This window comes from Protomyctophum parallelum (assembly GCF_964188405.1).
Source record: "Protomyctophum parallelum genome assembly, chromosome: 2".
Taxonomy (NCBI): Eukaryota; Metazoa; Chordata; class Actinopteri; order Myctophiformes; family Myctophidae; genus Protomyctophum; species Protomyctophum parallelum.
This window is the reverse complement of record NC_139699.1, coordinates 18,942,249-18,959,125: the sequence shown is the minus strand read 5'-3', so window position 1 is coordinate 18,959,125 and position 16,877 is coordinate 18,942,249.

Below are 16,877 nucleotides of genomic sequence, written 5' to 3'. Positions count from 1 at the left end.
CCCTATAGAACGTCGCAGTCCCACCCCCCTTTCGTGACGACGACAGGCCCAGGGAATAGTTCCCCATGCATTTTCAACACTTTTGTTGTTGTTTTTCTTCCTTGTAATTATTTGTAATGCCAAAAGGCCCATCTTGCCATTAAGTTAATGGCAGGGTGGTAACTAGGTGCAATTTGCCATTGACAGCCCGTACTGCACATCCAAACAGAAAAGTCCTGTCTGATTGTATTAAACAATGTCAAACTCACCATCATTGCAGCTGTACGAAAAGCTTGAATTATCCTCTTTCTATCAGCAAATGTTTGTTTCATAAAAAATCCACCGTAGACATGTTATATGAGCTACGTTCTGTCAAGAAGTTCCTTGCAGAGGTTTGACTTTGGAAATGCTCGTTGGATATCACTACACGGCCCTGCGTTTGCACATAATGCAGGAGGCAGCAGGATGTTGCTTTACTGAAAACGAGTGCTTCCAAAATCCAATGTCAAGATGGCCACGGTCTGCATGTATACCGTAGTCAATTCTGTGGCAAAAATGTGCAGAATGTTTGCGTATAGGGGGAGAAATGGAGTGTGACAAACATAGACCCCTGTTGGACCCCAGTCAACAAAGTATAATAGCCTAATGCTATACTGCATGGGAAAGGTGGGGAAGTAAATATCATGCATTGTACTGTGTTGAGGACCCCCTCTAAAATGAGACAGCTCAAGGGGCTTATCCTTTCAATAAAGGTGTATATATATATACTGTATATACAAACGTGTTATTCTAAGTGATTAGATATTTCATTTGCATACATTTTAGATATGCATTATTTGTTAATAGACTGTGGCTGTGACTGTGACATTTGGTTCCATTTGTACACTCTCTATAAATATAAACTCGGAGATAGAAATGCCATTCAATGGGGCTCCGTAGACTAATATGCATGTCAAACCGGGGGTCCTTGAAATTAAACGGGTTGAGAATCTCTGCTATAGCCGTAAAGATCTCCTCTGGTGGGGGTCCCTGGCATATATGTTTTCAAATGGGGGGTCCGCGGGCTAATTGGTGTCAATTTGGGGGTCCTTGACATGAAAAGGTTTGGGAACCACTGCTCTACAGTATGACGAGACGTGTGTGTGTACATCACTCCATCTCACACCTAGACAGCTGGGATTACTGTTATCTCTTCTCTGCCTATGTGGACGTTGCTGAGTGGAGCAGTGAAAACACATCTGTCAAATGAAAGAGCTCTTTCATCCTGTGAGTCAAGAGCTTTTACTCTGTGAGAGAGAGAGAGAGAGAGAGAGAGAGAGAGAGAGAGAGAGAGAGATGGCTTAAAAGAGCCAACAGACTTGTTTCTTATCTGTGTGTGTGTGTGTGTGTGTGTGTGTGTGTGTGTGTGTGTGTGTGTGTGTGTGTGTGTGTGTGTGTGTGTGTGTGTGTGTGTGTGTGTGTGTGTGTGTGTGCATCAATCAATCAATCAATCAATCAATCAATCGCCCTCCCAGGCTGGACAGAACGTATCTATCTATCTATCTATCTATCTATCTATCTATCTATCTATCTATCTATCTATCTATCTATCTATCTATCTATCTATCTATCTATCTATCTATCTATCTATCTATCTATCTATCTATCTATCTATCTATCTATCTATCTATCACGGTACACATACTGTAGAAAATGGCATGGCGAAGCAAAGTACAAGAGGAAGGAAAGACAATATTTTTTGTCATAAAATGGCACAACAGCGAAAACACATTAGATACTGCAGAGCAGAACAACAGTGTCAGGTCGCCCTGTCGGCTTTAATTAAGGTGGTGTTAACAACATTACGGGGTGTAAATTTAACTCTGTGAAAGACAACTAAATGGAACAGTGCCAACATGCCTCCCCAGGCTCCAAATGAGACACACACACACGCACACACACACACAATGCAAATTGGACCCAGACAACTACAATATTGTCGCTGTCGGGCAGAAACCATGTATCTCCATGACTCAGCGTGTGTGTGTGTGTGTGTGTGTGTGTGTGTGTGTGTGTGTGTGTGTGTGTGTGTGTGTGTGTGTGTGTGTGTGTGTGTGTGTGTGTGTGTGAAAACAATTAGGATTTATTTAGTTGTTTATCTAAACACACAAACACAAGCTTATCACCGGAATGCCTTGATGATATATGGAAATTATATTACCTGTTATGACACAGTCTATGTCGGGCAAAGCAATGCATGGTGACCTGCTCCTATGCTGTTGAGCAGAAGATAGAAGCATATTAGTTTGATTCCAGAAAAGGCATTTCCTGTGAAGGAATACACACAAACATTAGGATTTATTTAGTTGTTTATCTAAACAAACACAATTCAATGTCTATTCAAAACCGCTCAAAAGTCTAATCTTATCACCGGAAATGCCCCTCCCCCTCAATGCCTTGATGAATTGAATAGAAAATAAGAAAAAAACAAAGTCTATATTTTCTTACCTGTTATAATGGCTTATATTCCAATGATCGAAATCGGATCAGGAGCCAAAAAAATTTGATCGGGACATCCCTAGTATCAATGTTATATCCATATCATGATATTAGAGCGGAAATTGTCTGTGATTTTGGATCACGGAGGAAACCTCATAACTACATTTTTGAGGTTTTTGATTTAATTCCAATCAGTGCTATTGAACACAACGTCTGTGTGTTGTTTCGAAAATATTGAACCAAAGGAAAGTAGTAAAAAACGCATTGGACCCTCAAACTGTCTGCTAAAACAGCTAACTCCACCACCTCTCTCCTTCTCAAACTGTCTGCTAAAGCACAACCTCTCTCCTTCTCAAACTGTCTGCTAAAACAGCTAACTCCACCACCTCTCTCCTTCTCAAACTGTCTGATAAAACAGCTAACTCCACCACCTCTCTTCTTCTCAAACTGTCTGCTAAAACAGCTAACTCCACCACCTCTCTCCTTCTCATGCAAGTCATTGACATTATCTAAAGTAGGGATGTCTCAATACACTTTTTTTCTTTTCCGATCCCGATACCACAATTTCTGTGTTAGCCGATACCTTTACCGAATACAGATACCAGACAATATATATAATAATAATAATAAAAAAGAAAATATATCTTATTTTGAAGTCCACCGACCGGGAATAGTGTTCATAGCTATATAGCTTTATATCTCGTGTTGTGTTTATAGCAGACTACTCACTCAAATGTGCACTTGCAGTTTGGGCAACTGGAAAGCAAACTCCACATGCCCCAACATTATATTTACCTGCCATAGTGTCAACTGTCAACCCCTTACCCAGTGTCGGATCGCTGGTTAGTGGTTAGACTGGCATATTTGCCGATACCGATATGACCCGATATGAACAAATAAGGGCCGATCCGATACTTATCTGATACCGATAAAGTATCGGGACATCTCTAATCTAAAGTAATTTCCAGTGGTGAAAGTAACTAAGTACATTTACTTAAGTACTGTACTTAGGTACAATTTTGAGGTATTTGTACTTTACTTGAGTATTTCCAATTTCCAATACTTTTATTTCTACTCCACTACATCTCGGATCCAAATATTGTGAGCTACTTTTGCTCCACTACATTTATTTGAAAACTTTAGTTGCTAATTTGTAGATTTTTTTAAAATTATTTTATACATGAAATGAAATGAGACAATCTGCACAATGATAGGTTCTACTTTTGGCACTTTAAGTACATTTTGACGGCAATACTTTTGTAATTTTACTTTCGATTTCCGGAATTTTATCTACAGTACATTGCAGTATTCATACTCTTTCTTAAGTAAAAAAACAAACATTTGAGTACTTTTTCCACCACTGCGTGAGAGTAATTGACGCCAATGGCGAGCGCGTGCTGCACACGCATGCCACGCATGCATATACGCGTGTGCTGTTGGGTGTTGTCGAATCTAGTGAGCGGCCCGGACTGCTGATGTAGTGAGTCTGCAACGTCCGCGGCTATTCTTCACCGAGTGTCAGTGGGAGCCAATACTTAGCCCCATCACCATGATAGATGGAGCTCTAATCACACGCTGACACCCCTTGACTGAAAATCACGCTCGTAAAACACTCGAGTCAGCTCGATTGATCATGCGATTTTTAGGGGTCTGGATACTTTGGAGAAGTAAGTTTGTGACAGTTTTCCTTTTGTAAGGTCAGAGTGTTCAAACTAATAGCCGCTTTATCACGCCTCATGCCCGGCGTATCTGGGCAGCTGACGAGCTGCCTGACGAGGCTCGACATGGGTGAAAAGGATTTTTGATCTAGAATGACCTCCATCTTGTTCTGTTGTAAGTAGTAGTGTCATGCAGGCATGGCTATGGATTTTTAAAGGGAACATCTGCACTCAGATGCTAAAGCTAAAGCTAAAATAAAAATTAAACATTTCTGTTAACTGAACAGAAAAAACTAACAAAAATTAACTGAAATGATAGAAAAAATGCCCTTAGTTTTCGTTTTTGTCAATTCATTCATAAGCTTAATCTGTAACTGAATTTTTTTTTTTTAAATGCTATCTTTTCCTGAATTTTAAATGACACAGTATACTTACTCTGGCTCTTTTCACTCCTGCATCTGACTTATTTGTCAGGTGCAGGATTGAAGCGAGACCTCGAGGTCAAACAACAGAGCTTCTTAATATGGCACAGTTGAGAAGCAGGAGTTAAACTATTAATCTGGTGTCACTGTTAGTTACATGTATAGAGTCGCTGACCGGCTCCATACATGCTGATCTAGGTGACAACCCAGTCTTCTCTATGTATGGCTATCCAGGGTTTGATGAGGTCAGTGTCGTGATCTTCATATATGGAGATCCAGGTGATGATAGTCAGCTCCACATATGGACATCCATGTGTCGTATCAACTTGGTTCATTTGCAAGTGTGACTCACGTCGCGACAGCCACACTGGTTATCATGAGACCGTCATATGTCCATATATTGACATTCCCATATATGGGCTTAATATTGATGACAACAGGGATCTCCATATATGGGCATAACAGGGATTGTATTAAGTCTCTGTGAGACTCTGGCAGTGTCGCTGCTGGTGTTTCCCTGGTCAGACGGCGGGCGGTGCCGCTCGTTGGCAGTCTCCTCCATGAGAGGGTGGAGGTCGCACTGCTGGGGCAGATCGGCAGCGTGCACGCATCCGTCTGGGTGACGGCAGACTGCTGGGGCAGATCGGCAGCGTGCACGCATCCGTCTGGGTGACAGCAGACTGCTGGGGCAGATCGGCAGCGTGCACACATCCGTCTGGGTGACGGCAGACTGCTGGGGCAGATCGGCGCATGCACGCATCCGTCTGGGTGACGGCAGACTGCTGGGGCAGATCGGCAGCGTGCACACATCCGTCTGGGTGACGGCAGACTGCTGGGGCAGATCGGCGCATGCACGCATCCGTCTGGGTGACGGCAGACTGCTGGGGCAGATCGGCAGCGTGCACGCATCCGTCTGGGTGACGGCAGACTGCTGGGGCAGATCGGCAGCGTGCACGCATCCGTCTGGGTGACGGCAGACTGCTGGGGCAGATCGGCGCATGCACGCATCCGTCTGGGTGACAGCAGACTGCTGGGGAAGATCGGCGCATGCACGCATCCGTCTGGGTGACGGCAGACTGCTGGGTGAACGCTTTGCCATGGTATCAACTTTGACCAAAACAATGCACAAAACAGTGTTTGATGAGGTCTTGATTGTACAGGGTTTGACGAGGTCAGATAGACATATGGAGACGGCCATATATGGAGCATATCACAAGGCGTGACGGATGGACGGACTGGTTTTGCAGGTTTTCATAGTAATCTGCGACCTACTGTCGCAAATAGAACTAATATGAACTAGAATAAGATTTATTGTGGATTTGGCCTTGCCTCCAAATACTTGGATGTATGTCTGAGCAGCAGTCAAACCAAAGAAATTGCTTGCTTTTGTCTGCTCGGACAGCTATATGTAGTTCCATCCATCTTCAACCGCTTATCCGTAGTCGCGGGGGCAACAGCTCCACCAGAGTGCTCCAGAGCAACATTATTGACTTCCTCCTGGGGGATCCCGAGATGTTCTGCCCCGGGGTCTCCTCCCAGTGGGACGTGCCTCGAGGACCTCCCTAGGGAGACGTCTGAGAGGCATCCTAACCAGATGCCAGAACCACCTAAGCTGGCTCCTTTCCAGGCGAAGGAGCAGCGGTTCTACTCCGAGTCTCTCTCGTGTGACTGAACTTCTCCCCCTATCTCTAAGGGAGATGCCAGCCACCCGTTGAAGAAAACTCATTTTGGCTATAAGTATAGTTGAGACTCTTTATAGATATAGAAAAATTTATCTAAAATTAAATTAATATATTTCTGCATTTGCTTAATACAGAGAGAAAGGCACTGCACATGCAATGATGATGATCTTGTTTGACAATCTCAATTTGTACTGTAATCTCACTTATCAAATATATGGAAATTGCATTTATGTTGAAAAACATGAAAAAACTTTCATCTGTGATGTGCAATGATGAGCTTGTAATCTGGTTCATCTCATATCCCTTGTTCCAGGTGTATGTTCATGTGAATAAAAACTAAAATAGGACAGCTGTTGTGAATGTAGCTAAAATTATTCTAGCTGCGTGTGAATGACACAATTTGTTACATGCGTACTTGCAATTTTGGAAGAAGTACTTTGATAACAAACTTTTACTTGTGAAGGCACAAAAGTATTTGCATCAAAACAGCACCAAGAATAAAAGTGCTCTTTGTGCAGAATGAAATTATGCAGAATTAATTAATAATGCATTAATGTATTCTTGACTATAATGTTGCAGCTGGTAAAGGTGTGACTGACGCTAATTACTTTATGTGCTGTTGGGTAGTTCCGCGCTAGAATAATACATCATTTATCAGGTAACGTATGTTTTGTACTGTATTAATAATCCATGTCTTCGGAGCAACAATCAACATGTCAAATCTGCAGAATAACTAGTAGGCTAACTGAAGCTGTCAAATAACTGTAATGGTGTATAAAAAGTACAGCATCTGCCCCTTGAGATGTGAATTTACGACTCAAGTAAAAATGCACCACTTGAGTAAATGTACTTAGTTGCCTTCCATGTTGTGGTGCATGTCAGGGCAGACATGTAGGAAAAGACTCATTACACGTGCAGCACGACTGTATAATGACAGTCATGTACACGGACAGAATTTGATTAGTTACATTAGAGGGAGAGAGGACCTGGTCGTTATTGTTAATTATTCTATATGCATTGAAGTTCATTATGTGTCATCATTCCTAATTTGTAGTCTATCGCACGTCAGTGTCTCCATTGTGCAATGGAAGTGTAATTCAGCTTTATGCACTCTTCTCATTCATGTCTCATCCCTACTTTATGCTCTGTCGTACGGTCACAGTGTCACGGACGGAAATAGCAGATCTATAGTCTGAAAACCCACCTTTTCAGACTCCATCATGGCCCATAGCACTTACCCTACCCCCTTAGATAGCATTTCTGTAGACTTAGATAGCATTTGATACAGACTTATAGCATGTTATGTAGACAGCACTATAATTGCATTGTATATAGTCATAGCACGCCATAGTACATATGTATAGCATAGTAGTATATATATATAGTTTATATGTATAGTCTCATAATATAGATATTCCACTGTTACTTTCCTAGTTTACGCATGTTTCATGATAAATGCTTTTTTGTGATGTATTCCCATGCTTTTTGTTCTTGCTTAATGTAAATCGCTCTGGATTAAGAGTGTCTGCTAAATGCCTAAATTGTAAATTGTATAAGCTTCCAGCAGGTTGCATCTGTGATGCGCTGTGAGCTTATAAAATCAGCTACTTTCGGTACATGACACTGTCGTACATCACAATATAAATGACTCGCCAGCATCAGTGTCGCCAACACTGGAGTCTTTGGGGAGGAGCTAGGTCGGTCGTCTTGCGGCGCACATGGACAATAACCCCCAGCAGGAACCTGAGAAATGGGAGAGGGAGAGAGAGTAGGTGAGAAAATAGTTTTGTTTAAATTGTGTGTTCCACTTTAGCGATGTGAATGTAGGTTTTCTAGTGCTGGTAGGAGCAGGGAAAGGAGCTACTATAGGTGAATGGGGTGGAGGTGGGATGCGAGAAGCCTGTAGGAAAGTGGCCTGTGTGTGACGCAGCGAGGCGGTTGAAGCATGCAGGATTCTGGGTGGTATAATAGGCGGGTATAAATTAGCCTGGGTAAACCCACTCCCCCTGCTGGACAACATTTCATTCTGCCAGGAGGGGTGAGTCTGGCTAAATGGTAATACAAAGTCCTTAAGATTGTATCAGCTTTGGTACGAGCCAATCCGCGACCGAGCTCAGGGCTCTGTGATTGACAGCGCACGTTGGCCAATCAGGAACGATTTGAGCAGTTGATGACGTGTGAACTCCTCGACTCATTCACAACAACAAACATGGGAATGAGGAAGTAGGAACGGAACGCGTTTAGATGACGCCTCTTGTTTTGATATACGCTGATTGGCTGAAGGGGTTGTCCGTCAACGCTACTCTCCCGCCCCACGGCTAAACAGCCACACAGGCGATTATGCCAGACTCACCCCTCCTGGCAGAATGAAATGTTGTCCAGCAGGGGGAGTGGGTTTACCCAGGCTAGGTATAAATAGGGTCAGGTAGATTGGCGTGGAGGGCGGAGAGTGGCGTGAAGGGCAGGACCAAGGTTTGTTCCTCCGCCTCCTGAACATCTGTTGTTCCAACTCCATTAGTCGTGTCTCGACAACGGGTGTAAGGCGAAAATACGACTTTCTTTCATTTTTGAGAATGTTGCTGTTGCATTTGTATTTGAATGTATTTGGTGAGTAAAGATAACACTATTGCTTTACTACTACTAGTACAATGTGTAAACCACTGTCTCAGAGGACTTGAATCTGCACTCATGGGCTCTAGCTGGTCTGAATGTAGTAACAAGTAACAAGATAAACAAATGACCACCTTTTCATTCATTGTTAAGCACTCTCTCAACCTTGTCATGTACTGCTAAAATTAATCCAAGATAATTTTTCCTCTCACCTCAGTGGCCTATAGCAGCCTTTTTCACGAAATCAGCAAAATGTACAAAACTTCTGGATAAGATAAGTATTCCGGCAAGGAGTCCCTAGAGTGTCTCCAACACTTTTCAACATGTTAGGTCTGCTCTGTGCACGAGCAGAGTGAGAGGTAGTCATGGGGCACTTTGAACTTAACGTGGACCACAGGCTTTGCGGAAGACACAGTTTAGTTCATCTTTTGCACAATGGCTGACGTGCTGTTTTGGAATCTGGCAAGATAAGGAGTATTGCTCTGTAGCACAGTGGGTCCCAACCCATTCAGGCTCCCCCTGACCCCCCAATAATAATCATATTTGAACTGGGGGCCCCTCACCCTGACAAGCAATTGGGAGTTAAGGCACTACATTTAGATTGACTCTGTGAAAATAGCCTAGCGTTGCGAGGCGTTGTGACGTGGTACAGCATAGACCGGCTATTTTCGATCTACTGGGGCTCCCAGGGCTCAGAGGGCACAGACATGTGCCCACTGTGTGCCAACATCTGCACAGCGAGCTGCTGGTTCAAAGAAGAGCACAGAAATCTCCTGTTCATTGCCCTCCCGGACCTAAAGAGGTTTTCGACATACAAAGAAAACTTCCTTGACTCTCTGAGTTTGAAAGTGTTATTGAGGCAAACTACTTTGTGCGCTGCTCTTTGATCTCCCTCGTCTCCACAGTGAACTGACAGTCATGTACAACATGTCAAACCTTGAGCGGAGGAGCCCTGCGAGCATGCAGCAGCTTTATCACCCCACGCCTGTCTAATGTTGATGAACCCAATGCATCCACCGCTTCAGTGTGGTGCTCTCATTGAGACCTGGAGTGCATCGAGACGCACACCAGGAACACAACGGGACACTTTCTGCTGGGAGCCTTGGCACTGATGTCAGTATGCGAGAGAGAAGACTTTACTTGTCTCGGAGCGTAAAATCTAAGGACGGCACATTCCATATAGAGGGTGCATGTGTTTCGTCCGACAGCGACAGGCGTTATAGACCAAAACCCAACCCTTAACCTCACAGGAAGCCACAGGTTAGTTTTAACCTGCCACAGGCTAGTTTTAACCTGCCACACATGTCAGGAGACATGGGTTAATTTTAACCTGCCATGGGCTAGTTTTAACCCGCCACACATGTCAGGAGACATGGGTTAGTTTTAACCTGCCACGGGGTAGTTGTAACCGGCCACGCATGTCAGGAGCCATGGGTTAGTTTTAACCTGCCACAGGATAGTTGTAACCGGCCAAGCATTTCGGGAGACATGGGTTAGTTTTAACCTGCCACAGGTTAGTTTTAACCCACCACACATGTCAGGAGCCATGGGTTAGTTTTAACCTGCCACGGGGTAGTTGTAACCGACCACGCATGCTGGAAGCCACGGTGTTGTCAGACTATTGCTGTTAGTGTTAGTGTGTCTAACCAACATATGCACCCCCGTTCGATAAATAGAGATTTTCTAACTAATTAACAGTTTAAAGGCACATGACGTAAATCACCATCAAGTTCAAGGTCACTGTCATGTGCCCGAGACGCAGATTGATTAATCTCCGTCAAATTAGTGATATGAAAACAACAACATCCGGTCCGATGGTAAAAGTGGTCCTTAACTGCCTATTTCCTATTTTACTCCAAATCAAAGCCGGTTTGTTAATTTTGAATGTGGGCGTGCGTGTTCTGGCCATGCTGAATCCAAAGCTCTATGCGTTGCTGTCCCACCCCCTACCAGGGCCCAGGAAATGATTCCCCGTTCATTTTCCCCATAGACATTTCAAAAGGTATGTATTTAAAGACCTTTTAAGCTTCGTACAAAGCCAACTTGAGTTGTGACAAACCACAATTTTTCGGGCCGAACAAATAATTAGAAAGAAGAAAAGAAACGGCAGGTTAGAACACTTTTTTTTGGTTGTTTTTCTTCTTTGTAATTATTTGTTTGCTTAAAAGGTCTTTAAATAAATACTTTTTGAAATGTCTATGGGGAAAATGCATTGGGAATTATTTCCTGGGCCTGGCATCGTCATGAAAGGGGGCGGGACTGCGACGCTACTAGGCCCGCTTTGGTAGAAACGGTTCGCCACAGATTGTTTTGGCCATGTCCAAAGCTCCAGCATATTTTACAATGTACCTGTACATCCTATCCTTTTTGTGTTTTATTTATTTTCCGTGGGAGAAACGAGGCCGTCTCTCATGATAAGTAGCGTTCATGTAATCCCAAAGTCAAGGTCAAAACAACTGGCGGTAGGAAACAGCCACTTAAGACAGATGATGTAATGCTACGACGGACGACAGCGCCGCTTGACTCATCGGATTAATAAAATCATTAAAGTGCATAAAAGCCCCCTCGCCGTTCGTCCAAGGGGGGGGGGGGGGGTGCTCGTTGTGCTCGTCGTGTTTCACCTTGTCTGCTCGCCGGAAAGCGGCGCTCTGTCTTGTTGAGGAATGAGAGGGGTGGTTTGGTCTCGGCTCTCGCTGCTCCGCGTGCATGTGGTGGGGGAAAGAATAGGTTTTTTTCTTAACCCATTTTGACCTGGGAACAATTCTACAAATGGCTTCTAAAACCTGACTGTTCTACAGCGCTATGAGCTTGTAGATCTGCTATTTTTCAATAGCTAAAGTATAACATAATGCTTAAAACACAAAAAGGGATTCCCGCCCAACATCGGTTAATTCAATACTGCATTGTAGAACTTCTTTGTTTGCGCAAGTAAAGGTTTGTGTAATAAAAAATGTACTTAAAAGTAAAAGTAAGTATTGGCATCAAAATGTACGTAGACATGCAGTAGCCTACTCTTTATGCAGAATGTCTCATTTAATTTAATCTTTTGAAAATAGCAGATACAAGCTCACAATGTGTCGCATCGCAACACATTGTGAGCTTGTAGATCGGGCTATTTGCAAATGGCCAAAATGTGTATAGGGCTGAAGTTGTTAAAGTATGTTTTGTAATAAAGTTTTCAAATAATTGTAGTGTAAATGTACGATATTGTCTCTGAAATGTAATGGCGTAGAAGTAAAAGAAATTAGAAATTTGACATAGTCAAGTAAAGTACCTCAAATATTTTCTTAAGTAAATGTACTAAGTTACTTTCCACCAATGGTTCTCACTGAACCCTATGGCCTTCGCAACAGATTGATGTATGCTTGTTGTATGAGATGTATAGCTGATGCAAGCTTGCCATGCATTTCCAATGGGAGTCACATGGTTTGACACAACATTTGTGTTGTATGAGGGGGTGGGGGGCAGTCGTAACACAGCCAAAAGCCGTACAACACAAATGTTGTGCCAAACCATGTGACTTCCATTGGAAATGCATTGGGGCAAGATGTATCACACCCTTTGTATACATCTAGCATGCATCAATGTTGTATGCTAGATCGAAAGGTGTGAGTGGGGCCTATGGCTTCTGCCGGGCCCGCCACACCTGCCTTGCTCAACGCCATTGATTGCAAGCCAAAGCCAGGTGTAACGACATGATTGTTAATCCTGCGGCACAGTTTGCTATACAAAAATAAAATAAAATAAAATAAAATAAAATAAAATAAAATAAAATAAAATAAAATAAAATAAAATAAAATAAAATAAAATAAAATAAAATAAAATAAAATAAAATAAAATAAAAATCTGCCATTCACTGAGGCTATAGGGTGGGATGGTGGGGGGGTGTGTCATTAATGCACGCCTGCGGTTCCGAAATGTAAAGAACACCCTTGAGTGTAAAATATACAACAATTACCCTTAAAACTAAGATAATCGCCGACAAATAATAATTTTGCAATGTCAGATGTAGCCACTGGCCACAAATGTCCCAAGAAACTAGCTAGCCTAGCCACCGAGTCTGCTGCGCTTTGAGAGAAAAGCACGGTTGAATTTGTTTTGCCATTGTCGTGGTTTAAGCACGGCTAGAAAGCTGTTTCAACAGATTGCTCAGATTGCTTCCTCGAAATGAACTGTTGTATAATGAATGTTATATAGGAAAAGAAAGCTCACAACTCCTACACGCATGCAAATCCCAGTTGTCTAGGTACAGAGGGCCAAACAGGGACCCTATAAACCTGTTGGTTTTTGGTACAGTATTCCGAAGCGCGGCCGTTATGCTACCAGTTTGCAAGTTTTTTGAGGGGCTAGCTCTAGGGTGTGTGTGTGTACCCCATAGCGATGATTTGATTGGCTGAGGGCTTAAAAAGTCAGGATTAAAAAGTGAGGACGCCAAAAGTGATTGGCCGGAATGCGATGATGTATAATGATATAAAGAGCGCCCCTCACTTCACACACCAGTGTGTTGTTTTTTTTCATCCATCCATCCTTCCATCATGATGTGAACAATCTACCTAGGGATGTGATCTAAAAGAGAGAGGGAAAAAAAGGCATTTTCATTTCATCTCGACTGTAAAGGGATGGAAATGGAGAGGGTGGTGGGGGGGACGCAGCCGCCGTTGATGAGCTCCCCCCTACCCCCTCCCCCCCTCCCCTGAGAGAACACCTGCAGTCAACACAGGAAGCCTGCTCTCTCCACATATTCAAATATGAGATCAGAGACAACCCACACCTCGCCACACCAGAGAGACACAGAGCTGCGATGAAATTTCACACCAAATAATTATCTACTGTTTTCTCTAGTCTTCAGGGGGGGGGGGGTGGAGTGGCATGGCGGGCGGAGGTAGAGAAATGGCATGCCGGTCGCCTCCACCCTTGGAATGTGCGGGTGCAAAAATCCCACCGACCGCTCTCCACGGGGCTTGGAGAGGCACCAGAACTAATCAAACAGCAGGTGAGGGCCTTTTTTCCTTTTTGCATCCCTCGCTCAATGTCGTGCCGTCCAGTATAAATAGAACGGTATATGGCAGCGCGAGTCACATCTCATTTGGTGTGTTGTGTTTCAGAGCGACTCCGCTGAGACGCCCGGGCTAGCGAAGGGCGCTGGGTAGGGAACCAGAGGCTCGCTAATGGACAGGAGCTGGCCTCTGAATTTACAATCCTCCGCCACGAAAACCGTATACAGTATACTTCAGGCCCCGGCGCGGTCGCACCCCGGTGTATACAGACACGCACGTGCACACACAGCGATACACGCCGGTTATTTTATTTGTCTCTTTGGTGTTGTTGTACACCATACGTCTTGACAACTTGGCCACCAATGTTATTTTTTTTACACTTCAATTCACTGTGGGGTTCCGCTCCGCATATAAATTCCTTATTATATGAGTTTCAGGGTCAAGTGTGTTTTCTCTGGACATGGTTGCCTTCGTAAAACAAAATATGTGCAATACTTATGAAATAATATACTGTATATAGCCTAGATTCGGAGCAAACTTTGATCACCTTTACCATTGTTGACACCTCCGTGTGCCCAGCATGTAGCCGCACTGCACTGGTTTTGAAATTATTTAAATAACATCTAGATCTATGAATCATGGAATAGAATAGAAATACGCTATTGATCCTTGAAGGGAAATTTAATACCACCACAGTTGCTCTCATCAATAAAACATAACACTAAAAGGCAGTAAGCAATAAATGTACAGATTCCAGGAACATCTGTACGTCCGTCCGTCCATTTGTGCGTCTGTCCTTCGCATATCTTGAGAACCGTTCATCAGATCGATCCTTTCCCTTCAAGTGTGAAGGGAAAGGAATTTTATTAGAGATATTAACATGTTCAGCTTCACGTCCCAGCTGATGGCTGCTCAGATGGTGAAGATGAGCGCTCGCACAGCTCGCAATCGGTTCGCGAGAGATTAGGGGTTATATAAGTGTCACCTCGACACAGCTGCCAGGGCCCTGAATTCCATCTTATGAGTGCTTCTCAACGATGTTGCAAACGGGGTGCATATAAGTTTGTTAGACATACTAACTGTCCGACAGGCATTAGTTCGACAACATTATCGCCCTTGATATGCGGGCCGGTTACATCTAACCCATGCTGCGGGTTAAAACTAACCCATGGTGGGTTAAAACTAACCCGTGGCTCCCGACATGTGCGGCAGGTCACAACTAACCCATGGGCAGGTTAAAACTAACCCGTGGCTTCCTGTGAGGTTAGGTTTTGGGCAGGGTGTCGGACTCATGCATGTAGGACCGTTAGTATACGTCGGACCAAACAAATGCACCCCCTTCCAGGGGCCAAGGAATTGGTCTGCTCCGACACAAGCGGAAGCATTCCGGACGGACTCGACCCCTCCCTGGCAACGCTGCAAGCAGCAATGCTGGGAGCCAAGCCATCAGTCTGATCTGAACTGTCTCTGTATAGTTTAACCACTTAGGCACACTATGGTACTCCCTCGCACTCGGGACCACTTGGCAGACTCTGTGGTTTGGGTGATTGCATCATTCCGTTCCCCCGGAGAGGATCACCCAACCATTCCCAGGACTGCATATGGAGGTATGTATTGTCTCTGGACCGATTGAAGTGTACTCGGATACGGATCAATGCAATTATGCTGTTGGAGGCACTCGCTGACCAGCCTGCGTCGGGGGCCCACTGACATGTAGTTACGTACGTCGCTGGATGCAATGTGAAAGCATTGATACAGTTGAATAAAGTGTACTCGGGGTGCAGAAGAATGAAGGCCAATGTGAATCATGGCCAGCGGGGGACCAGTTTGGATCAAACGGACTCAGTGTGAATCTACCCTAAACCCTATATTAGTTGACTGGGTTCCCACAGGGCACTATGCTATGTAAGCAAATATACCCATTTACAAGCTCACAACGTGTTGAGTTTGTAGATTTGGTTATTTTCTGCAAATGTTCATCTAGTTTCAGAGAATGTTCACTTATTATTACCTGTAGAATAGGGACACTAGGGTTGCGGTGGTATTTTTTCTTCTTCTTCCTAAAGCAGTGTAGTGTACAAATGATTTCTGAAAATGTCACTCCACAGAAAGTGCTATGCACCAGGGACCATCATATTTAATGAAAATGAGTACGACCGCTGCCAATCTTTTCACCACTGAGTGGTCAATTATAGAGTTTATATAGTTGGCATATTCCTCTAACCTTGGTACGACATGCTCAACATTGAAGCATGTCTTTAAAGCAGAACTGCAGGCCCAGAAGAGGTTAACGTCAATCTCTCTCATTATATATACAGTGGAAAGAAGAAGTGGAACAGAACCAGGACTGGCTGCCCATCTCCTGAGGCTTCCGTGCAGCAAAACACGGATTAGGTGGAGATTATTAAATGTCAGCTCTTAAGACCAATACTTTTTACAGCCTCAAAGTAGATCAATACTACTTATCTTTGATAAAAGATGCACAGGAGATCTGCCAGCATAGCACTCTCTCTCTCTCTCTCTCTCTCTCTCTCTCTCTCTCTCGCCAGTGTATATATATATATATATATATATATATATATATATATATATATATATATATATATATATCACTCTGACTTTCTCTCTCACTCTCCCGTCCTCACTCTCTCTCTCTCTCTCTCTCTCTCTCTCTGTCTCTCTCTCTCTCTCTCTCTCTCTCTCTCTCTCTCTCTCTCTCTCTCTCTCTCTCTCTCTTTCAAGCATCCATTGTTAATCGAACACAGTCTCATAGGAGTGCTTCAAGAAGATAACAATACAATGTGAATCTCTGGTTTTATGGATCCAATCCTTTGAATGGCACCCCACATGGCTATCACTCTTACTGTGTCCATGTCTGTATGTCCATCTCTCTGTCCACCTGTATGCTATCTCTTTTGCATATAAAGGCACAGACAGTGTTGCCAGATTTTGTGAGAGAAATAAGCAACCAGGTCTAGGAAAACAACCCTACGTTAAGCAACCTGCAGCCCACAACGCATCACGAAGAAGAAGAGTCACCAATAAGCCAAA